The sequence below is a fragment of the Ambystoma mexicanum genome, chromosome 10 (assembly GCF_040938575.1).
Source record: "Ambystoma mexicanum isolate Mex_15411 chromosome 10, UKY_AmexF1_1, whole genome shotgun sequence".
NCBI lineage: Eukaryota > Metazoa > Chordata > Amphibia > Caudata > Ambystomatidae > Ambystoma > Ambystoma mexicanum.
Window position 1 is genome coordinate 1,408,697,549 of NC_090932.1, and position 16,513 is coordinate 1,408,714,061.

Consider the following 16,513-nt stretch of genomic DNA (forward strand, 5'->3'; position numbering starts at 1 on the left):
CAAATATCCATGGCCACGTCCTTGAAACTTTGCCAATACAGATGAACCTCCTCAGACCAACCCAATATTGGGATACTGTACAGACCCAACCGTCCTTTGTAATTTTATCCCCATACAAAACAAAAAGATAAAGAACAAACAACAACAGGTGTCTACATCATTCTCCAGTACATCAGCTCTTAATCAAGCGAGTAATGCTGACAAATGTTCATAGGTCTCACACTGCGCACACAATATCAAATAGAAAGCACAATTTGCTGATTATATTGAGTAATTTTAATCAACACCGTTGCAGCCTGACACGTGTTTCGAGCTTCATGCTCTTCTACTGAGGCTTAATCTTGGTCAATCTGCAAATCTCATGCAGGTATTGAACCTTAAATAGAAATGAAAAGTAATACGTGGGCTCCCAATAACTTGCAGTTGCACGGAGAACGTATACCTGCACGAGATTTGCAGATTGACCAAGATTAAGCCTCAGTAGAAGAGCATGAAGCTCGAAACACGTGTCAGGCTGCAACGGTGGTGATTAAAATCACTCAATGTAATCAGCAAATTGTGCTTTTTATTTGATATTGTGTGCGCAGTGTGAGAGCAAACCCAATCTTCCCTTATCTTTTACTCTGTGGGTAATTTGGCAGGTTCCCACTACCGCTCTCAGCCGCAGCCCATTAGCAAGCACCCAAACTTGCCATTCATGCGCTGCACTCTTTAGGGTCCTCTCTCTGCCACTTTTCTTGTTTCAAATGTTCATAGGTACCAAAGTCTAAAGCTCAACCAAACAGGATCCAAGATGCGATTACATGGATGGTTACAATTCCACATAGCCTGGGGGCACCTCACTGCAGCTCCTATAGTTCCTAGAGGCCTTCCGCTATCCATGACATACTCCACCCTATATCAATGACACTTCTGCAGCAGGCACTCTAACGGTGGCCGCATGCCAGATGGGGGAACATTGCCTGCACTAGTGCATCCCAAGCAGCTACATCTGTGCAGCGAATTCTGCTTGCGCGCCAAGTCAGCCCACCAAGCTTCAATTCTAGGTCCCTCAGCCGGCTTCCAAGCCATTGAAATTCTCGGCTTAGCTAACACGCAAATGAAGTCTTTCATCCTGGTGAAATGTGCCATGTGATTCATCCCCCCTCAGGTATAATCCCAACAAACAAGCTTCTAGGGGCCATCTGTGCATCTGAATCCCCCCCCCGGCCATCGTATCTGCTATCGCCTGCCCAAACTGTCCATTAAACAACAGGCCCAAAACATGTGTAGAAAATCAGCAATGTTATGTGCACATCTGGGACAATTCAGTTTCCCTGATCTGCAGAACAATGATATCCTGTGTGGGGTCAGGTAGGCTCTATGTGTAATATACAGTTGGATGAGTTTAAATCTGGAGATCCTGAAGACTTTTTTAGTATATAGTAGTCTGTGAGTGTCTTACCCAGGTCTTCCTCCCATTTCGAACATACAGCCTGAACAGGTTCACTGAGTTTATTCAAAAGCAATTGATATATTCTAGAAAATGCCTGCCCCCCTCCCTCTACAACATCATAGATGGTCTCTAGTATCTGGTCAATTTCATTACCTCCCATAAAATCTGGCCATCTTGAAACTATATTCCTCACTAGGTCCAAATACATCGGGAATTGACCCTTATGTATGCCAGAGTTTGTGTCAGTGTAACAAAGTCCATTAATTTCCTTTCCAGCAGTAAATCCGCCAATTTTCCTATCCCGTTGCTTTCCCAGTGCCCCCTGATCTGTTTGACAGAGTCCAAGCTGTTCTTAATCAGCCCCATCAATGAGATATTCAGGGAATAGGGGTCCAAGGTTGCCATATTTTTCCACGCTCTATGCAATAGATTCCTGCCTAACTCGAGAAGCCAGGGCTGATGCGGGAGTCAGGCTTCTTTAACCTACAGCACTTCCCTCTGGAAATATTGCTTAATCGACAGCTGCAGAAGTTTCATGTCAAACGAAATGTCGTCCGCTAGCTATCTGACTACAAGCTGCAGATGTCCTGCGAGGTAACATTACTGTAGTCTCTATATAAGGTTCTCAGTGCAGTTCTGTTCCTTTTCTCTCGGTGCAATCAGAGGTCTTGGGGGGGACACCAGGCAGAGGTCTCCTGGCCAACGATCTATGCGCCCTCTCCACTGTGAAACCCTGCGTTAGCGGGCCGGGTCCTATTTCTTGCAAGAGTAGGTTCTCAATGTAGGATGTTGGTTTGTTCCCCTCCTCTCCTTCAGGTAGACCGAGGATCCTGATGTTATTCCCCCCAGCTCTTCCTTCAGAGTCCTCAATCCGGTGTTCTACCACTCGGACTTGGTCGATGAACTCAGTCACCTGATATTGGGTATTAGTGATGTTGGTTGTGTTTGCCCTCACTTGTGTTTCTGCGATACCTATTCAATTCGACAGTGCACATACATCTTGCCTTAACAGTCCAACATCCACAATGTCTGCATCGATATTCTGCTCCAGAGATGTCTTCAATGATGAACTTGTGCCAGAATGTTACTTTCTATCTGCTGGCTCAAAGATGGTGAGGCAGATCTCTCCTCGACGGCTGCAAGCGGCTGTGTCAGGCGTGAACCCTCCTTTCACACAAAAGCAGCCATAACTGTGTGCTTGGCCTTGCCTCTATTGTGCTTATCAGGCATTTGTGGCCAAAATGTGAGTGCTGACTAAGAGTGAGCAAATCCAGGCCGTGCAGCAGCAATAGTATGTGTGCGGATAATTTAAAGATGAGCCGTGCACTCTCAATCTGTGAGGCAACGCATATACCACTGAAGTGGCACCACGTCCTCCAAAGTAAGTCCACCCCAAGCCCACCACCACCAAAAACACACATGCGCTGCAGCGTTTATCTCTCAACTGGCAGGTAGACCGCCCGGGGCCTGCTTTAACACTGCACCACACCCGGCCCTCTGCACAGTCCCAACGGATGGTATCTGCCAGTGGGCACAGCTCAATCTCTGGTAGCCAGTGTGCCAGTTCCTTTCATCTTTGCACACCAAAGAGGTATCTCCATATCAAGTCTCGTGGTGGGACACCTTTGGCCACTCAGCGGGTAGTCTCTTGTAGTGCCACGGCTTATGCCAGTGTGTCCAGGCCCAGCCAGTCAAGGGCGATGACATCAGGGGTGACAGCGCTCGCCACAGGAAGGCACCCCTAAACCTGGTGGAGGGAGTGCAAGGTGGGGGCACTCATTAATGACCAGTTTATCCTGCAACTGTTGCCATCAGGGGACCATTCATCCTTGGTGTTCCAGGGCCTGTGCCGCCCCGTCCTGGCCGCAACAGCCTTCAAAAAGGAGCTAGCAGTGGCCAGGCAGAACGCCTCATCTTTGCGTGGGTCTGCACACACCTAGATGTGGCTTCAGCACCATTCAAGCTCTGCAGGGGAGCGCACACCCCTGCCTGTGGTGCCTGGCTTGACCGCCAGAGTGGAGAGCACCCCCTTCCTTGGACCGGGTGCTCTTGCACCATCCAATGTCTCTGCTGTTCTGTGCCACACGGGGACCTCCCATTGCGATCCTCTAAGCTGCACCGTCTCTGCAGCGCCCCCAGTGCTGGCCACATCAAAGTCTATCTGTTGTCAAGGGACCGGTCCCTGCTGATGTCGCCAGCCCTGCAAGTCCCCACTCGGTGCACCGCGAGGTAGCGGCTGCCATCTTGGATTCCACGACCCCTGCTTTTCAGTCCTTCGCTCTACCTGCCGTAGATCGGTAGCTGCACCGCTGCAGTATGGATCAGTATGGTATCTGACCCCTGTTGGTTGATATATGGCCAAAAACTGCCAATATTAAGCTAATGCTAGTAAGGATCGTGCAGTAGCACGAAGGAAAGGCAGCCTCACTGCATGGCTGCTAGCCATGTCCTCGGTATTCAAACACTTTTGGGTGGGGAGCGTGCGATAGAATTCCATATGATGAGGGCAGGATAGCCGGAGCTTTTTTGATTTTGGTTTATAATAAAATGATGCAGGTAATTCTGTTTCTGAAAGTGAGATATGCTAATCGATTCCACTTTCATAATGCTCCATGTCAAAAGGCATGACACACACATTTACGTGCTGTAGAGGTCTTCTATTGTCCCCAGCAGCTGCCCCGCTGTGATATCAGGACAGGTTCAAAGGTCACATGTGCATTCCTGAAAAGGGTGCAATGAATAACATATTTAGTATCTTAGTATCCGGCTGACTACTGAAGAAGCTCATCAAGCACTCCTCTGAAGCTGATTATGAACATTTAATAAATACATTTGTAAACTAGAAAAATAACTTTAAAAAAAATTAAAGCAGTATTTTAAATGTGTTCCCATGTTTAATTTATTTCTCTTTATTTTAATCAGTATCTCAACCTTATTTAATGCGCGCAAGCCATAATAGAACATATTAACAAAAGTACATATGCACAGAAAACTGTTCACATGCAAAACCAGTGCTATTCAAAATGACAAGCTTTGCAAATTCAAAGTGCTAAGTTGTGTCAAACATCTTCATTCACACAATCCAATCAGAGATTGAGGTAGTTTGGTAAACGTCTTTAACCCCTTAACTTCTGAGGGTTTTGCCTCCCAGTTTTGAGCCCTTTTTTGGAGATTTTGGTATGTTGCCATTCATTCCCTGGTAACATTTTTGTTACATGAGATATCTTGGCCAAATTTGGCCCCTTTTCTTCCCACATATAAGCGGTCATAACGCCACCACGGAATTCTAGGTTGCTGTATGGGGGTGAGAGATAATAACAAAAAAGAAAGCAGATGTGTTATACCTGAAAATGCCAATAAAATGATGTACAAAGAAGCCTGTGTTTTATTCCTTGTAAGAGCTAGGAACAAATGGTTTGCTGTTCTGAATTCTCCATTGTACAGGCTTTCAACAACAAGTTGAGTGGAAACAAAAAAAACATATTTTTATAAGGTTAACATCAGTTTTGTGAGAGGTAGGTGATTTTTCCCTTTTTTTCTCAATACGACATGCTTAGACAGGATGTAAGAGGAGAGTAGGAAAGCTGAATGGGAATGGGACAGAAAGGCATACATTTCAGAAAAGTAGACAAAATTCCAAGTTTAGGAAGGGGTCATTTGCGCAGATCTGGCAACAACTAAGTAGGTAAAATTCCCATAGTTTGGGAAAAGAATTGAAAAATGACAAAAAAAGGTATGTGCTAGACATGCTTGGACCTGTAAGGTAATGGCTTCTGTGAATATTGGGAAAAGCAATGCACCGCTACATTTCCTCGATTCTTCTAGTTAGGAAATCACACATTTCTTGTAATGTTTCACAAAAAAGCAATACCACAATCCAAAAACAGAGCCATGGTACACATGAGTGTTATGCTGACGGCCTAAACAGACGTTATTAGCATTTGAAAATAAGGAAAACAAATGTCGTAAGGAATGGCAAGCATACATTTTTTGAAAGCGCACAGGCAGACCTTTTGAAGGATAGGTGACTTGTGCAGTTTACAAAAGCGTACAGTGCCTAAAGCTGCGACTAAATGTAGGGTACATTTGGAAAATGAAAGGGTTGTGTAACAAAGTGCAGTAGCAAATGTATGAAAACGTTATCAAAACCAAGAGAAAACAACGAATGTCCTACCTTCCCACATTCCCACAGGTGTCCCAAAGTAAATGGTTCCTCACATGTGTGGGTGCACTTACCTGGGTGGAAAGGGAAAAGGCTAAACCACTGTTCCATCAAACGCCCTAGGCAAGACTGGATTTGGCTTTGTGGACAACCCACAGATTTGGGCTAAGGGTGTAGCAGGCACCAAGGAAAATGGGGAACCTCATCCATTTCTGAAAGGAAGACACCCGTGGGAATCCAAAGAGGTCTGACTTGCGTGAAAAATGTAGGGGAAAGTCCACAATTTTCACTCATTTGCCACCAGGAAATGACTGAAACACGCTGCCAACAACATTCGTTTCCCACAAGGCCAGACAAAGTCAAAACAGGGAAAAAATGCAAAATGTTCAGACATTTGCCACCAGGAAATGACCAACACGCTGGTCACAACACATGTCCTACCTTCCCACGTTCCCAAAGGTTTCCCGAAAAAACGCTATCCCACATGTGTGGGTTCACTTACCTAGGCGCAAAGGAAAAAGGCTAAACCACTGATATACCAAAGGGTCTGGGAAGAGGACATTTTTAGGATATTGGTCTTGTGGACAACCCACAGATTTTGCCCTGGGGTGTTGCAGCCACTAAGGAAAACAGGGAACCCCATGCATTTCTGAAAATAAGACATCCATGGTCTGACTTTTGTAAATCGCTCTATAATTTATTACCCACAAGACCCAGCAAAGTCCAACATTTAGGGAAACAAACACAATTTTCAGACATTTCCCACCAGGACACCACTGAAACACGCCGGCAACACCACATGTCCTACCTTCCAACATTCCCACCGGTGTCCCGTTAAAAACAGTTCTTCACATTTGTGGGTGCACCTACCTGGGTGCAAAGGGAAAAGGCTAAACCACTGGTACATCAAACATCCTGTGGAAGACTGGATTTGGCTTTGTGGACAACCCAAATATTTGGGCTTGGGGTGTCACAACCAACAAGGAAAAATGGGGAACCCCATGCATTTCTGAAATGAAGACATCCGTTCAAATCAAGAGGTCTGACTTTCGAGAATCGCCCTAGAATTTATTACCCACAAAGACCAGCAAATTCCAAAATGTAGGGGTAAGTCCACAATTTTCACTCATTTGCCACCAGGAAACGACTGAAACACGCTGCCAACAACACTTGTCATACCTTCCTGGTTTACACATATGTCCCAACGAAAGCCAGACCTCACATGCGTGGGTGTCTTCACTTGGGCGAAAAAACTGGTAAATCTGTATGCCAAGTGCTCTGGGAATACGAGAATCACTGTACAGTACCCACTGCTGTCCTGTTTTTTCTCTTCAAGCCCTTTCACAAGCACCTTTGCTCACTCTCCTCATACATGCAGTGCATAGTGCAGCAGGACATACATGGTTGGCTTAGCACAAGAGAAAAACGTTTCTTGTGAGCAGTAAAGCCGTGTCAAGGCACCAACCGCTTTACTAGCCATTCATACACCTTTTGTGTCTGCAGTCACTAAGCATTCATTTCAGCAGTCACACCACTACCAAATAACAGGCTCCACAGCAACTGTATCTGCACACTTATAGGAAGTGGACATCCGCTCACATGGCAACCTTGTCTCCAGGTGATGTCTTTCACGCCAACTTCATGTACTTGCATATCAAGTGTGCCTGCATTTAGCAGTCCTGTTGCACCATCCATATCTGCAAATATACGCACAATAAATACACATCCACTAACATGCTAATCATTTGTCCACTGATGGCAAAGTGCATTCACAGCAATCACATCTGCATGGACAGCTCAGCTTTACCTCGATGACACACCAATCACATCTTAGTCATTCTAAAAGAAGACATTACAGTCATACAAACCATGAACATTACTTTAGCAAAATAAAAATAATGGCAGGGTGTTACGTGTTATACAAGACACCGCTGCCATATAGATGGTGTCCAGTTCCGATTTTCATTTCACTTACCCCTCAAGGGAGGGAGCCAAACTGGCCTTTACACATTTTGAAAGACACGCCTTGAGTGGAGGGAACCAGAATGGTGTTCTCGTCTTGTCCAAGTCACGCCTCCAGTGGATGGAGCTGGACTGGTGTTTCTTTCTAAGGCACGACTCAAGTGGATGGAGCTGGACTACCATTGCTTGCCATGGCACGCCTTGAGAGGAGGGAGCCGGAACAGTGTTCCCTTCCAAGGCACGCCTCGAGTGTAAAGATCTGGACTAGCATTGCTGGCCAAGGCACGCCAAAGAGGAGTGAACCATAATGGTGTTCGCTCCTTGTCCAAGGCATGCCTCGAGTGGAGGCAACTGGAGTGACATTCCTTTCTAAGGCATGCCTCAATTGGAGGGAACTGGAATCGTGTTTCCTTTCTGCCCAAGGCACGCCTCGAGTGGAGGAAGCTGGACTGATGTTTCTTTCTAAGGCATGCCTCAAGAGGAAGGAGCCGGAATCACGTTCCTTTCCAAGGCACACCTCGAGCAGAGGGAGTTGGACTGATGTTTCTTTTTAAGGCACGCCTTAAGTGGAAGTTGCTGGAGTGGCATTCCTTTCCAAGGAAAGCCTCAGGTGGAGGGAGCGGGACTAGCATTGTTTGCCAAGTCACGCCAAAATGAAGTGAGTCAGAATGGTGTTTTCTTCTTGAGGAAGGACGTACTCCAGTGGAGGTAGTGGAGTGGCATTTCTTTCTAAGGCATGCACAAAATGAGATCCTATGGGTCCCTTTCTATGAATGATGGCTATTTCAGGAAATCACTCACTCAATCTCCTACTACCTTTCCTTTGTATGATACAAAAGAAAACAAGGCTGTAGGCAGAAGGCTGGCATGGAAGGGCATTGGGGACAGTACACCCGAGTATCCCTCCTCCTTCCTTGTTTTGTACACACCTTACATTTTCTGTATGGTTGTGTCTTCATGGGTGTGGCAGGAACATAATCAGCTAAGGATCATCCTTTCAATCTGGCTATATCTTCTACTTCTGCAAAGTAGGGAGTTGTTCCATAGACAATGGTCAGGGATTTTATAACTGCTTTTTCAAAGTTCAGAAATGACTGTGTTTTCTGGAGCAGCTGCACCATATACAACATAATCATTGTATGCAGCTGCATGCATAATGTGTACTGCCAACTTCTTGAACTACATGCGAGACTTGCATGCTGCATGGTATGGCTCAAGCAATTGGTCTGTTTTAGTCAGTCGGATAGAACAGCGAGTAGAGCGCTCACTTTGACATCCATGTAGAGCCTGCCGACGCAGGTTCTAATCCCAGCAGGGCCAAACTCAGCCTTTCATCCTCCCGAGGTCGATAAATGAGCACCACACATCGTGGGTAATAATAAGCAGCACTCAGATGCCTGAGGGTTCGTAGCGCTATGTAAATGCAAATTATTAATTATTGAAAATGTAAAAAAATGGATTCTCAAAAGAGACTGGATGCAAACGTTGGAACAAGCGAGCCTCGTTAAATCAACGCAAGACCTACCGATTGAAAGAACGAAAGTGAACGTAACTAGAACCTACCTGGCAAAATGTCCTGACAGGAAATTACGTGAAAACCTTTTGAGAATTTGCTTGAACATTCTCCACACAAATGAGATCCTAGCAAGAAGGAACCAAAACGACTCAAATGGCTGTTGCTTCTGTTTACAGATGGAAATGAAAGAAACTATCAATCATCTTCTCCTAAATTGTCCGATGCTGACCGCTGCACTTTCACGCCACCTGGGTCACCTATTCAAAAACTTGCAGTTTTATGATGAAGAAGACTGGTGGAGCAGGTTAATGAGTGGAGAAAAAAGTGCTTGGGCAATAACAGTAATTAGTCTTTTTCAAAACATTGACCTACTCAACAGACGAATAACCGAAGCGGCCGACGATCCAGCTGATAAAAATAACTAATCAGTCGAGACAAATGAAAACGCAAGCACCTTGTACACTAAAGACCATGGACCAGGAGCAAGTTCGGACTACTTACTAAGACAAAGCACCCACAGGATAATCCTTGTAAAAATTGTTTAAATTGAACAGTAGCCAACCTTTGAACAATACCAATGATTCATCAATGGAAATGTTCTGGCTAGGAACATACACCTCTGAAAATCGCTGACCAAAGTGCTTGAGAAATGGCTGAATTCTGAATAGCCTCTCACAATTTGGGTCAGTTCTGGGTAATGCTGCCGAGTTGTCATTGAAATGCAGCACACGTTGCAGTGCTAGGAAACAATCTCTACTCATTGTTGCTGGAAAAAGGGCTTGTAATTACAGCTTCAGTAGACCAGAACAGTGAGATAGGCGGCTACCACTCTATTCCCATGAGCAGAGTGAGATCCCAACATTTTCTCAACTGAACATCTGTACTTGGAACCCGAGTGTGCTCTGGACTGGGGTTTCAGATTGGCACCCCGTGCCCTCAAGAACTGTTCAGCATACAGATTGGTTTGCTCAACCACATCTGAAATGAACTTCTCATCCACAAAAAGGTTGAAGAAGTCAATAGGGGAGCCCACTAGTGGGCGCACAGGCAGTGGCAGCCTGAGTGCCGAGCTCAGCCGAAGCAGTGCCGTCAAGGGACTTGAGCCACACCTTGGAATTTCCCCGAGTGCCAGGGACAGCAGAGTAGCACAACCCACACGCACCAGTCAGGAGGGGCCCAGGGGGGCCAACACAAAGAGCGGAGAGAACCGCAGGTGCGGGTGGCAGGGAGGAGGCGCCTTCCCCAAGCAGTATCTGACCAGCCCAGGCAGGGGAAGAGCCTTGGACTACAAAGTGTGATAGTGTATCAGTGCTGCACGGCCGATGCCGCAAGCAGCAACATTTCATTTTTAGTGTGCTTTCCTCCACACAGACAATCTATTATTCCCAGCAGCCGGGGGCTACTCCTGCGAGACATTGGGCCTGGTTGGGCCACTTTCAATCGAATCATCGGCCCGGTGAGAGGAGACCCACGGATCTAGGGCATCCCCCTAAGGATCACACATCTCAGTGCTCCCCCAAGGCAGTGGTCCCACAGCCCCTGCGAATGAGGGGGGAGGAATGGCCCCTGTGAGGCCATAGTCCCCGAATTGGGACGTGTGTTGTGGCGGGAAGATACCCCACCCTGTATGCCACTGGCCCGGAAGTAGGGGGTCCCACAGGTGACCTGAGGGGATAAAAGGACGAAAATAAAGGGTACCCTCCAGGGCACAGGGCAAAGATCAGTAACTCATTGGAGCAGCCGAACCAACCAACGGCAGAGATCCACGATCCCGTGTTCCATTAAGGTGGTGGCCCCTGGGAATACACCCGGGGCGTGTGCCTGCCAAGGAACAACAAGCCTAACAGCTGGAGCATCAAAAGACGAGACACGCCCTGGAAGGAAAGGGAAACCCAAACGCCCCCCACCACCCGCATAAGTAAATCAGAATCTCGGGGGATACAGAGGACTCAGTGGACTGTGGCCACATGAAGGGGGACCCTGGCACCTAGGCACCGGAGTCAGGATTATCAAGGGGGAGACACCCCACCCCATAGGCCCTCATGGAGGAGTCCACAGACAGGGCCAATGATCAGCTGTGCGGAGGCCGAGGAACCGGGGCTCTAGCCCATGAAAAGTGGAACCCTATTATCCAAGAAAAGATTCCGGATCACCAACCTGGGAACTCAGCTATTGCGATAGGATCACAGACTTCAGAAATAATCCCTACTTGAGGTGAGGGCCCCCGGGATCCAATACTGGGGCGTGTGCTCGCCTTGATAGGTTCTACCTCCCAATAGGGTTTGGTATCGGGGGGAGCGGGGCGAAAGAGACCGATTCAGACACCAGATAGAGTGATAGGGAACTTCCTGTCCCGCCCGTCCGGCGTCCACTCACGTGCCTTTCCAGGAGCAGCCACGCCACAGCTGCATGAGCTGGATAGAAACCCTCCAGGAATTCCAATTCCGAGAGTTGAAGAGGGTTCAGGGGGACCTGAACCTGGACAATAACATGGAACAAGCCGAGGAACCAGTGAAGGACACCACAACCATGGAAAAGGGATTTGCAGCCGTGCTACAAGAAATAAGGGACATGTGGTCTGACATATGCCAGAAATTCAAGAAAATGGACCAGAGAGTGGACAGAGTAGAAGGCAAGCTTCAACCACTGGAATCGAACCAGTCGTCGTCGGCAACCATGGAGGCACTGATAGACACTAGACTGGCGGCACTGGATTGGGAGGATGAGGAAAAAGCCCTACAGATGGACAACTTCGAGAACACAGAGAGGATGAATAATCTCTGATTTTTTGGCAAACCATCTGTATCCTCTGATATTCCAGTGAAAGTTGGCATAACAGGCTGAGCCATTGCTGGAGGCACCCATTCCGACTCATCAGCTATGTCATGACCTGGCACATTCCTTGCATGTCCTGCATGTAAACTTTGTGTGGGAAGTATCAGACAAGGTGCTTTCACCCCTTTGTTCTCTTCCTCATCAGATGAGGAGGTGAAACTATCCTCAATTGAAAACTCACTTCCCGAATCTACTGCATGCTCACCCACAGAAGCAGATTCTGTTTCAGATTCTATATCCGGTTCTGTGCCTTGGTCTGACCAAGACTGCATCAGTAAGTTAAAAACCTCCTTACCAGACATCTGACGTGAAGCCATGATTATTGTCGCGATCTAACCTTTACTGCCCAAAGAACAGATAAAGACTGAAACACCAAAGTATGGAAACTAGTATAGTAAGTGGTATTGAATGAAATAGACCAAGACCACACAATTACGCCAAATTGTCTAGAATCTGCTCACAAACTGTAGCAACCCATTAAAATATAATCTACTCTCAACTCTCTAAATAAAAATTAATACTAATTTGCTAACACTCACGTGAAATGCAAAGGTACTGCTCACTGGTTACATGCAAGTGGTTAGACTGCTACAGCACACCTGCACATACAACAAGATTGGCAAATGTAGGTGAGAAACAGAATGGTAATGTACTTCTAATTGGGTGAGGTGAAAAGGCAGAGGCGCACTGGACGCAGAAAGTGAAGATGAGGAAAGTACATGGCAGCCCACTCAAGACAATTGCTGGCACACTTTCCACAAAACCTCCTTCTCATTCACATTGGGTCGGGTGTGGAGGGCGAAGGTCACAAGCACCGAACGACTTCAAGGGCCTGCAATTCTAATCAGTGTGCGTTTCTGTTCCTGCGGCACACTGTTTGTACTTCAAGGTGGTAAAGAGAGTTGCACGTACCACACCGTGATACCGAGGGATCAGGGAAGGTAAAAGGGAGAGAGCTACTGCCAGAAAGCAAGACAAAGCCTCAGTGAAGTCTTCATGCCTAGCACTTCTTAGGGCACTGTACAATACGCATAATTCTCCCACAACCCTCCCTCTTGCCTTTTTTACACCTCACACTACGCAACACTCCTTACCACCATATAATTCACACAGTGCCCCAAGAGCTCCCACCTCATCCAATAGCGGATCACATCAGTGCAACCGGCCTCCTACCTTTCCACAGCAGCCCAAACACAAACAATGAAATTGTTCAATACTTTGCACACATTTTGGCAGGGTGACTATTCTGACAGAGGAAATGAGCACCATACATTGTATGGTCTGTCAAAATAGGCACCCTCACAGAATGTGTGCCAATCATCACACATTGATATCATTTTGGACAGTTTCATTGTGAGAGCTTTGGCCAAAGCTCTGGCAGGATCCCCATCCCTCCTCAGAGGGAAGAGCTGTAACGCTGCTGCACTTGGGGGCGGTTGACCAACAAGGGAGGCAGGCACCCAAGGCCGGGGCCTTTACCCCTGGCTGTCTCCAAGCTCGGGCTGGGCTGCATTACAGCTTTTCCCTCTGTGGAAGGATAGGAACCCTGTTGGGGCTCCCTAAGACCACAGCTGGACTTTGAGACGGTCGACCCACATGGGAGACAGGCGCCCAAGGCTGGGGTCATCAACCCCGACCCTCCTAGAGCTCTGGCTGGGCTGTGTTACAGAACTTGGGGATGGTCCACCAACTAGGGAGACAGGTGCCCAAGCCTGGAGGCAGCACCCCCGGCTGAATCCCCCCCCCTCCGAGCTCTGGCTGGGATGGGTTACAGCTTTTCCCTCTTTGGAGAGATGGAGACCCTGCTGGGGCTCCCTAGGACTGCCGCTGGACAGTCAACCCACATAGGAGACAATGTTGAAAAGAGCAGATTATGTACTTACATAACAAAGGAGAAACTTCAACTGTATTAGACATGTAAACAGAACAAAACACATAGATTATCTGTGTCAGCCCAGCAAAAACCAATCCAAACTATCATGCTCCTATCTCCGGATTGCGCTACTGAGCAACGGGGGGTAGACACAACATTCATTCCTTCAAAACACGCAATGCACACTTACTAAGGTGCTTACTTCCTCTGTCCAAATACTGTGCACAGGAAGTACGCACCACACCAATATCTAGTGCCATTGTTGGGCGCAAATCCAGCGATCTTTGCCCAGCAATGCACTTGTTTTTTATGCAAAGCAGCCAGCATCCTTCTTTTCCTGGCCACACACTCATCCATGGTGGTCTATGGACCCTCACACCCCAGTACAGCACATTTCCCCTTCTTAGGGGCTGATTGCCAGATTACACTAGCAATCTGCCCCTAGGGAGGTCTAAATGACATGCCCCAACCATTTGGTGCAGGAGGGGGAGAGGGCCACTCCCCCCTTCATAAAAGCCATCCGTGGTGGTCTAGTGACACCATACCCCCAGTAAAAACCAAGGTACCCCTTACTCTGCCCATCTGCCCCCGTGGAGGGCTACATAACATGCCCTCCCGTACATTTCTTTTGTTTGCCCTTTCCTTAGGGGCAGATTAGTGTGCCCATCTGCCCCCATGGTGGGCTAAACTTAATGCCCCATGATTTAGGGGCCGGAGGGGGAGAGGGCCGCTTATATGCTAAGCGGCCCGCTCAACACCCGACTTCAAAAAAGGAACCCTGGATGTCTAGTGGTATTGCTGGGTGTGGATCGAGTGATCCGTGCTCAACAATGCTTAAAGGTAGGTGTTGTTGGAAAGGGGAGAGTTTCCATTTTCCAAAGACACCTTCCTCAATCAAAAAGGCATGAAAGTGCCCAAGATCGAGGGAGAAACTTACCTTCTCCTTCACGGGCGCAGCTGAAAATGGCTGCGGCGTATAAATTTCCATTTAGTGTCACGTCAGCATGCATTCCACACACTGCCGGGAAACTGAATGAACGGCAAACCCTGGGCCGCGAGGAGGAACCTCCTCCTCACATAGCCCGGCCATTGGATTTAGAGTTTGCATTGATTGCAACAAACACACATGCTAAAAAGGATGAGCTATCTCGTCCTCTGCACTGCAAACGTAGTGCTGAGGAAAAAATAGCTTGTCCTTAGCACTTACGGGCTTAATAGCCGCAAAGCAAAACAAATAACATACATTGATGGGACAGGTTTCCACAAATATATCCAACCCGAACATGCTCCTACCGAAACCCAGCGGTTCTTATACACTTTGGAACACATTGACGCTAATGAGAGGAGCATTACATACGGTGCTCATTATCACACACTTAGGGTGTATATTTTCAGCTTCCTGCTTATCACAAGAACTTTAAAGAACTCTTTCACTTCTCCAGTTCCCATGTAGCTAAAACCACCTGCCATACTGCAGCTGTGTCTTTAAAAAAAAAGATTTACTGCATCTTATCAAGTTTCTACTAGAAAACGGTGTCATATGGAATCAACCGGTACAATTATAATGGTTAAGCTTCAGAAAAAAATCTATACTGTGCAGGGAATGAGTAATGAAAAACAAGGGGTTCTCTCTTATGTGTGCTAACAGGATACAGGTATGTATGCAAGCATTTAATTTTTAAAATGGAGTTAAGCATCTAAACAAAGCAAGTGCAATGTTATATTGGCCTCACCTAATCACTGTAGCAATGTTCATATTGTTACATTTCTTCATTTCAACACAATACCATATAACACGCTTTTTTGTCATTTTCACCACAGTCCACACAGCCTCATCCCTCGAGTACTTCTGAGTGAATAAATCATACATTCCAAAATCTCTGTTTAGAAACTCCTCAGATGTCTTCAGGAGGAGCAACATTTCAGGAACCGTCATGGTTCCAGTAGCCTTCTTTTGCATACAAGAGAGAGAATACACGCTTAGCCAAAAGAAATACACAGAATGCTCCTAACAGAATAATAAAGACAAACACAACAATGTGTAAAATTGAGGCCTCTGGGGAACCAAGAGGGCCTACCAAAGTACTGTCTGTGGCCTGGGTGTTTCTGCAGGTTTGGCTTAATAACCCCTTTTGTTGTGTATTTATATTGCAATCCTGTATTTGTGTTCCAAACGCTGCAATATTGGCTTGCCCTTACTCTGAAAAAATGTCTTTCCCCATACCTTAAAAATGGCTTGCAGACTGCCTGTTGTAGGTGCAAGGCTGCAAGGCTCTAACTGGTTGGGTTATTGGGCTCCTTCCGTTCGCTCCTGCTCTTCTGCGTGCGAGGAAATGCTATAATGTAATCTGCATCCTGCACCGAGCAAAACCGTGCCACTAATGTGCGTGTATAACCTTCAGCGGCCCGCGGCAACGTCGGGCGTGCCTGTGCATACCTGATTTTGATACAATGTATCGTATGCACCTTGGAACCCTCGTCGTGCACCTGCTTTTCGTTTGAGTAATTAGTAATGACCGTCCGTAATAAATGTTGCATCAACTTTCCTAACAAGAAAAAGTTATTTTATTCAGTAAACCCGTTAAATATCTCGCTCTACTGCTGCATTGACATATTTCTTAATAAAGTCGCTATATCCTAGTGTGTGGTATTGCTTCTCTGGCTGCTCCGTGCCGGTGTTGTATGCTATCCTGCCTCCCATGGTAGCTTGTGGGAGGCAGTGTTCGGCAA

General features: G+C 46.9%; 1 protein-coding gene across 2 annotated transcripts in view; it reads right to left on the reverse strand.

Moving 5' to 3' along the window:
- Positions 1-16,513, reverse strand: part of USP30 (ubiquitin specific peptidase 30) — a 1,160,327-nt gene that overhangs the window by 1,114,911 nt on the left and 28,903 nt on the right. The window contains exon 1 of one of the 2 annotated variants that reach the window (XM_069619450.1): positions 16,008-16,029. The exons of the other annotated variant lie outside the window; for it this stretch is intronic. The gene's annotated coding sequence lies outside the window, so the exon portion shown is untranslated. Of the gene's footprint in view, positions 1-16,007; positions 16,030-16,513 lie in introns of those variants that run through there. 2 annotated transcript variants of the gene reach the window in all.